An 8,625-nucleotide genomic window follows, 5' to 3' on the forward strand; every position below is an offset into this window, starting at 1 on the left:
ACAAGTGCACTCCTCTGCCCTGGGGCTGAGGTGGGGGGGGGGGGCCTGCTGTTCTGTGGGGGGGGGGGGTCTAGACTATGATTAGGATCTGAATATGGTCAGAGCCCCAGGGTCCTGTTCCAGGTTCAGAGGACAGACCTTGGAAATCTCTCTCCACTCCCCTACCCTTGGTAGGCTCAGCACTCAGGGTTTAGTTGCCTGGGGGCTCCTGCTTACCGGCTCTACCTACTTCTGGTTCCTGGATCTGGGCTGCCATGACCACGCTCCTCACTGAGTGCCCTAAGGGTTCTTCTTCACTGGCTTGCTCTGGCAGAGCCCCTCCCCCATCTTCCAAGTTCTGTCCATGGGGTGTAGGTCAAGAAACTTCCCCCAATGCCATGAGCAGCAGCTACCAGGTGCCCTGGGGCTGCCTCTGGGAGGCTGAAGTTCCTTTGCTCTGGTGGGCCACCCCTCCAACCCCGAGGAGAGGAGCCTTTCCTCTATTTTCCAGGTTACCTTGGTCTGGAGAACTGCCTCACTGGATCCATCTATGGGTTCTATCTCTCGAAAATTTAGTTAGAGATCTTATTTTATAAGTTTTGAGAGAGAACACCTAAGAGAGGCTCTTCTCCTGTCACCATCTTGGCTCTGCACCCCCCCCCATTATTCAATATTGTATTAGCTTTAGCAATAAGAGAAGAGAAAGAATTGTAGGAATCACAATTGGTAATGAAAAAAACAAAACTCTCACTCTTTGCAGATGATATGATGGTATTCCTAGAGAAACTAGAAAATCATCTAAAACCTACTAGAAACAATTAGCAAATTTAGCAAAGTCACAGGACATAAAATAAATCCTTAGCATTTCTATATATTATTCAACATAAAATACTTGGAAGTCTACCTGCCAAAACAGACTCAGAAACTTTATGAAAACAACTATAAAACACTTTTCATACAAATCAAATCAAATCTAAGTAACTGGACAAATGTCAATTGCTCATGGTTAGGCCAAGCTAATATAATAAAAATGTCAATTCTACCTAAATTAAAAATTTCAAAAAATTACTTTAGCAAGTGAGAAAAAATAGAAACTAAATTCATATGGAGGAACAAAAGGTCAAGAATATCAAGGGAATTCATGGAAAAATACAAAGGAAGGCAGCCTAGCCATACCAGATCTAAAATTATATTATAAAGCATTAGTCATCAAAGCTGTTTGGTATTGGCTAAGAAATAGAATGGTAAATCAGTGGAATAGATTAGTTATAGAAGAGACAGTAGTAAATGACCATAGAAATCTACTGTATGATAAACCTAAAGATTCCAGCTTCTGGGAAAACTGAAAGAAAGTATGACAGAAACTAGGCACAGACCAACATCTCACACCCTATATCAAGATAAGGTCAACATGGGTACAGTATTTAGACATTAAAAATAATATTATAAGCCAATTAGGAGAACAAGAAATAGATTACCTGTCAGATCTATGGAAATGGGAGCAGTTTATGACCAAAGAAGATATAGAGAACATTATAAAGAACAAACTGGATAATTTTGATTACATTAAATTAAAAAGATTTTGCACAAACAAAACCACTGCAACTAAGATTAAAAGAAATGTAATTAAGTTGGGAATCAATTTTCACAATTTTCTGACAAAGGACTCATTTCTAAAATTATGAGTCTAATTTATAAAAAAATTCATATGAAAAACTGTTCTAAATCATTATTGATTAGAGAAATCAAATTAAAACATTTCTGAGGTACCATCTCATACCTCTCAGATTGGCCAATATAACTAGAAAGGAAAATGATCAATGCTGGAGAGAATGTGGGAAAATAGGGGCACTAATGGATTGCTGGTAGAGTTGTAAACTGATCCAACCTTTCTGGAGAGCAATTTGGAATTCTGCCCAAAGGGCAATACCACTCTATGAAGAGATCATGAAAAAGGGTAAAAATCCCACAGGTACAAAAATATTCATAGCAGCTTTTTTTGTAGTGGCAAAGAATTGGAAATTGAGAGATGTCCATCAATTGGGAAATGACTGAACAAAATTGTAGCATATGTATGTGATGGAATACTATTATTCTATAAGAAATCATGAGGGGTGGAATTTCAGAATAGCCTAGAAAGACTTGATGCTGAATGAAATGACCAGAACTAGAAGAATATTATATCCATTAACAACATAGGGTGATGATCAACTATAATGGACTTGTTCATTTCATCTATAAAACAATCAAAGACAATTTTAAAAAACTTGTAATGGAAAATACTGTCTGAATGCAGGGAAGAACTTTTATAGTTTAAAAGAAGACCAAAGTTTATTATTTTCAAAGTTTATTATTTTCAATTTTTAGAAGTTGTCTTATGTATTATGTCATTTTTCTCTTCTCTTCCATTTGGTTCTGATTCTTCTGTCACAGCATACTCAATATCAATCTATATTTAGCATGATTATAAATAAAGAGCTTATAACAGATTTCTTTTATGTCAGGGAGAGGGAAGGAGGGAGAAAAAATGTAAAAAACTTTGCAAATAAATAAAATAAATAAAAATAAAACTCAGTTAAACAAAATATACATATATACATATATATGTATGTATGTACATATATATATACATATATATATGTATATTTGATTGCACTGGAAAAAAGTCTTTGTGATAAGGGTAGAACCAATGATTTCTTAATTGCCAATTCAATCATCTTTTCTCAGTCTTCATCATTCTCAACTTCTCTGTGGTATTTAACCCTATCTTCTTCCAGGATTTTATGATACTACTCTCTTCTAATTTCCCTTCTACTTGACTGCTACTTCTCAGTTGCTTTTGCTGACTCAGTAACCCTCATTATTTCTCACCACAATTATTCCAAAAGCTTCTAAATGGCCTTCCTGCTTCAAATCTTTTGCCACTCTAGTCCATTCTATACACTACTGTCAAAGTAATTTTCCTGAAATGCAGCTATGCCCAATAGGTCTGTGTTACTCAAGAAATGCCAGAAACTTTCTATCACCTCAAGTATCAAATATAAACTTCATTGCTTAGATTTTGTTTTGGGTTTTTTTTTAAGGTTTTTCCAAGGCAATGGGGTTAAGTGGCTTGCCCAAGGCCACACAGCTAGGTAATTATTTAAGTGTATGAGGCAGAATTTGAACTCAGGTACTCCTGACTCCAGGGCCATTGGTCTGTCCACTGTGCTACCTAGATGCCCCCTACTGCTTAGTTTTTAAAGACTTACATAACCTAAACTCAACCTACCTTTCCAGTCTTGTATTTTTCCACTAATTCTCCTGTTATTCTTAACCTTTTGTTCCTCCATATGAATTCCCATGCCTGGAATTGCACTCCTTCCTAATCTCTACCTCATTGACCTCCTCTGGTCTTTTAAGATACAGCTCAGGTATCAAAAGGCTTTTCCTGACCTCTATATCTACAATTGCTCTAGGAACTAAGTTTTGCAGAGAGTACTACACCTGGACTCAGGAAGACCTGGGTTCAAATATGGCTTTAAGCATTTATCATCTGTGTGGGCAAATCACTTAACCTTCTGCATTAGTTTCCTTGTCTATAAAATGGGAATAATAATAGTATCTACCTCATGGGTTGTAATCAAGTGAGATAATATTTACAAAATGTTCTGCAAATCTTAAAGGATTATATAAATTACTTGCATCCTCTATCCCAAACTACCTTGTATTTAACTGTTTTGCATATATTTATATTAACTTTATATTTATACTATTTTTTCATAAATTCTTGTCTTCCTAATTAGAACATAAGCTAATTTCAAGTACAGATTGTTTAATTCTTATGTTTATATCCTTAGTACTTGCCATCATATCTGACACAGAGTAGGTACTTAATAAATGATTATTGATTAATTGATACAAGTGCTGATTGTGATTTAGTAATAAATATTTGTCATAAAATATGGAGGAGGAAAAGGCTAGAATTAAGGATGATCAGCAAAGACTGTTTGTAGAAGGTGGGATATGAAATGATACTTGAAGGAAGTAAGGCAGGAGGTAGAAATGAGGAGGGAAGGTGTTCAAGACATGGAGACAGCAAATGAAAACACCCAGTCAAGAAGATGGAATAATGTGTTCCAGAAACAGTTAGGAGACCAGATGAAGGTGCAAGAAGCCTAGTTATAAAGGTTATAATGGTCTTTAAAAGCCAGAGGATTTTATATTTGATTTTGGAGGTAATAAGGAACCACTGCAATTTCTTGAGTGAGGGTTTAAGTGCCACCTCTCGTGAGTATCTCTTAACCTATCAGTGTCCCCAGATAACTTTCCGAACCATGAGTGTCAATGGATCTGTCCATCTGGATTGGTTTGGGGGGTTTCCTTACCAGGAGTTCACTACACTAATAAAATCACAAGTCTGGACCAAACCCCCCCCAAGGAGTTTGTTCTATTGACTTCAGAAGGCAGATGATAAAACTCTCTCTTCTTACTTGGGGGTGGTGGTGGTGGGGAGTAGAAGTAAGATGTAGGAGGTAATGGAGTAAACACACACTTAGAATAGAATTACTGTATGGATTGGTTTTGCTGAGTAGTTTATTCCTGTATTACAATACAAGGTTCATGAGGGAAAAGATCCATCAAACTTGCCCTGAGAGCCCAGGGAAATAGTGAGGAGCTGAGAACCTGTTCTGTGGCTGGCTCTCCCCAGGAAGAGCTCTTCTCATTTTTCCTGAGGGGCTGGGAGTGGAATTGAGTGGAGTCACTAAAATTTCCCAGCAGGGTTGCCAGGGTCCTCATCCATGAAGTACACACGTCACCCTTTTTGCTCATAGGCCAGGACTGATTTCCTCCCAGCTTTAGATAAGGGAGACCATTCTTATCTGGAAAAAAACAAAAAAGAGAGTGAAACCAGTTCAGCAGCCCTATTAAACACCTGCTGTATACAGAGCACTAAAAGAGATATAAGATATAAATAGCAATTACAGTAGTTTAGGGCCTCTTTCTTCTCTCCTCCAACCCCCCCCCCCGAGTTTGCTTAGTTGTTATTTCGGGAAAGCTGGGGTGATTTGAGGTGGGTTTGCTTCTAGACATGCATGGGGAGGGGTCTTCCTTCCCTGATTGTCCACTGGCCACTTCAGAGGAAGCAAAATATCCTCTGATTATTTCTAGAAGACCATAATGTTTAAGGCATTCAGTGTAGAGTGACAAAAAAAGTCTTTTGGTTGGCTTTGGGTTGGAACTCCATGAATTTACTATAGGAATGATAACCTTTTGATACCAAGTTTCTCCTGATGGTTTTGAAATATAAGGTTGTCTTTATAAGATCCAGAGGGGTCAGCTGCTTGGGATGTACATGTCTCTGTATTTCTCCCCTGTCTGTGAACTTGTGACTTCTTAGGCAGGATTAGGGTCACTCCCATTGGTGTCTTCTTCCTTTAGGACAGAGCTTTATGATATTTGAGATGTAACTGGCATCTTCCCTTGCCCAGGTATTCAAATAGCAGAGCCATGGCTGTTAGAGCAGTTTTATTTTCAACAGCAGCAAAGACAGACTGGCCAAAGAAGATGGAGAGAAGAGGGAGAGAAGAGGGATAAGGAGCCTGGGGGGGGATGGGGGGATGGGGGGAGGAGAGATAATAGACTAGTCAAAAGGGTAAGGAATACCAAGGGATGAATAGACATGTGTATATTTAAATCTATATCTATATCCTAAGAGGGGAGAGAGGGAGAGACAGAGACAGAGACAGGGACACAGAGAGAAAGAGAGACAGAGACAGAGAGACAGAGTGTGGAAGCACAATGTAAAGAGTCTATTTGGTGTGAATTGGGCTGAATTTGGTGGAGGGAAAAAATGTAAAATGGTTAATTAGTAACCCTAATTTTATAACATCTTAATTGAATATAATCATTGTATTATTCTTTATTTCTCAGAATTTCCTTTCCTATGTGGGAATAAAATGGTTTGTTCCATACTTGATTCATGTTTGTCCTCTGGATAACTTTTTCCCCACCTTGCTGGGAAGGACTACCTAGTTTTCAGTCAAAAGAAGAATTGTTTCTCAGGAATCTGAGGTGGGCATGAAATGAAAGAACTGTGGAACCCAATTCCCCAACTGAGAAGGCAATAAACCTAGAGCCGTGAAAGCAGAGAAAACCATAAGAGCAGGCAAAGGACAGGTGACTGGTCAAGATGGTCAGCCCATGTGGTCTCAGCTAGTATAGTTTGTGCTGGAATGGTGATCACAACTTTAAGGTTTGTAAAATTATTACCTCTTAAACAGTGCTGTGAAGTAGAGAAGATTTGAAGAGATTGAATGACTTGCCTAAGATCACACAGCTAGTATTTGAATGGGAATTTGAATTCAGGACCTCGGACTCTTAGAGTAATACTTCCCTCCAATAACAATTATAAGACACTGTCCTTACTTTTATAAGAGGAAACTGCATACATAAATAACTCTATTATAAAATGATACATAATAAGAATATAATAGAGCTATAAAGGGTCAAATCATATCAGCTTAGAGAATTAAAGAATTCTTTCTGAAAGAGGTAGCATATGGGTTGCTATAAAGGATGGGTAAGAATTCAAAAGAGAAGTATCATGGCATAGTGGATAGAGAATCTCTCATAGTACATGAGAATTGGGGTTGGAATAATCTCCTGTGTTCAGACCTCCCCTCTCCAAAAGCTCCAACTCTCTCTCCCCCAACAAAAGGAAGAAAAGAAGGGGAAGCCAGGTACAAGGAATCATGTGAGTAAAGTGAATTCAGATGATTACAAACTAGCCAGTGTAGTTGTAGAGTATGTGGAGAGGACTAAAATGAGATAAGGTTGGAAGGGTAGACTTTGCAGACTTTGTAGACTTTCCACACTTTGCAGAGGACTTTAAAGGGAAACAAAGAAATTTGAGTTTGGTAAGCAATAGAGAGCTATTGGAGGGTTTTAGAGTTAGAGAAACATCCTGGTCAGCAGCCATGTGAATGATTGAAGTCACTGTGGTTGAAGTTAAAAATCTCCTCCAAATCAGTGGCAGTTTTTCAGATGAGTCTACTGCAGTATGATAGTTTTGAGAGGAGGATAGAAGGGATGTTTCAGAAATAGAATCAAAAGAACTTGGTAGCCAATTAGTTATGAGAAGTGGGAAAGGATAAATAAAGTATAACAGCAAGGTTTTGAACTTGAGAGGATTGATGTTTGGGGGTTCCAGTGACAGAAAGTGAAGACATAAGAAAAAGTAGCTTTGGGGATAACAGTAAAATGCTCAATTTTGGACAGGTTTGGATTTTTAGGAGATGGTGAGACATTCAAGTAGAGATATCCTGTAGGCAGTTAAACATGAAAAAAAAAAACCTGCATGGCAGGTTCCAAGATAAGGAAATAATCCAGGGGATAAAGTTCCACCTGTTTTGCATATACAATTTGTGGCCAATCAAATGACAATTAATTTTTTTTTAAAGTAGACAACTTGGCTTAATTATTTGGATTGAATTGGGCTTATTGATTGGCAGAGAAGTAAATCTACTGGTCAGTGTAATCTGTTTTGTAAAAATACTAACATATCACTAGGAATAAATATCAAGTGAAATAAATTTCTTGCTAGGGGTCGGGAGGACTATAAAGATAAATTAGACAGTATAGACAGCACCTTTGCCTTCTCCTAGACCTCTACTTGAACCTACCTTTTTATTTCTTCTGGATTTTGAACCTCTAAAGATTCCCAAGGTCTTAGTATTCAGCTTCTTCCTGCTGCCTTTTCAGTTTGTTACCTCCCATGCTTAAAATAACCCTTACTTAATCCTCTCAAACAGTCACTATATCTCTTCTCCTTTTAAGTCAAACTCACTTGTAGGAAAAGTTGTATATACTAGTTGCCTTCATTTGGTTCTCCTTCTACCTGTCTGTTTCTTTTCTGTTTCTTTTGTTGTATTATCATCCATACAATACATCCCTCCAAAACTATGCCCTGGGTTCTCTTTTCTGCTCTCTCTACCTTCTATTTCCTTCTTGGCAACCTTAGTAACTCCCAGGACTATATTATTGTCTCTGTGCAGATCTAAATAACTAACTGGAGCCTCTCTTCTGAAGTCTGGTCCCATATTATTGATAACTTATTAAATTTTTAAAACTAGATGTCCTTGTAGGCACCTCAAATTCAATGAATACAAAATGGAACTTATTCCCCCCCCCAAAAAAAAAAACTTCCCATTTTTGAAATTTCTATTCCTTTGAGGGCATCATCATCCTTCTAATCACCTAGATTCTCAATTTTTACAATCATAATTAATTCTTCACTCTCACTCACCCTACATATCTAACTGTTAAATCTTATTGATTTCACAACATCTGTTGAATTTTCCCCTTCTCTCTACTCATATAGTCCTAGTTCAGTTCCTTATTCTCTCTCTACTTCCAGTCCATTTTCTATACAGCCATCAAGCTGATATTCCTAAAATACAAATCTATCTCATTAAACTTCATTGGTTCCCTGGGATAGAAAAATGATAAAGGCAAGTCAAGTAAATAGGTATATTAACCACCTACTACAAAGTACTAGGTACAAAGAGGATACAAAGAAAGACAGCACACACACACACACACACACAAACACACACACATACAAAACCAGTTTATAATTAAGGGGGGATTAGATCTAATGGGGAC

Source organism: Macrotis lagotis, chromosome 4, assembly GCF_037893015.1.
Source record: "Macrotis lagotis isolate mMagLag1 chromosome 4, bilby.v1.9.chrom.fasta, whole genome shotgun sequence".
NCBI classification, from domain to species: domain Eukaryota; kingdom Metazoa; phylum Chordata; class Mammalia; order Peramelemorphia; family Peramelidae; genus Macrotis; species Macrotis lagotis.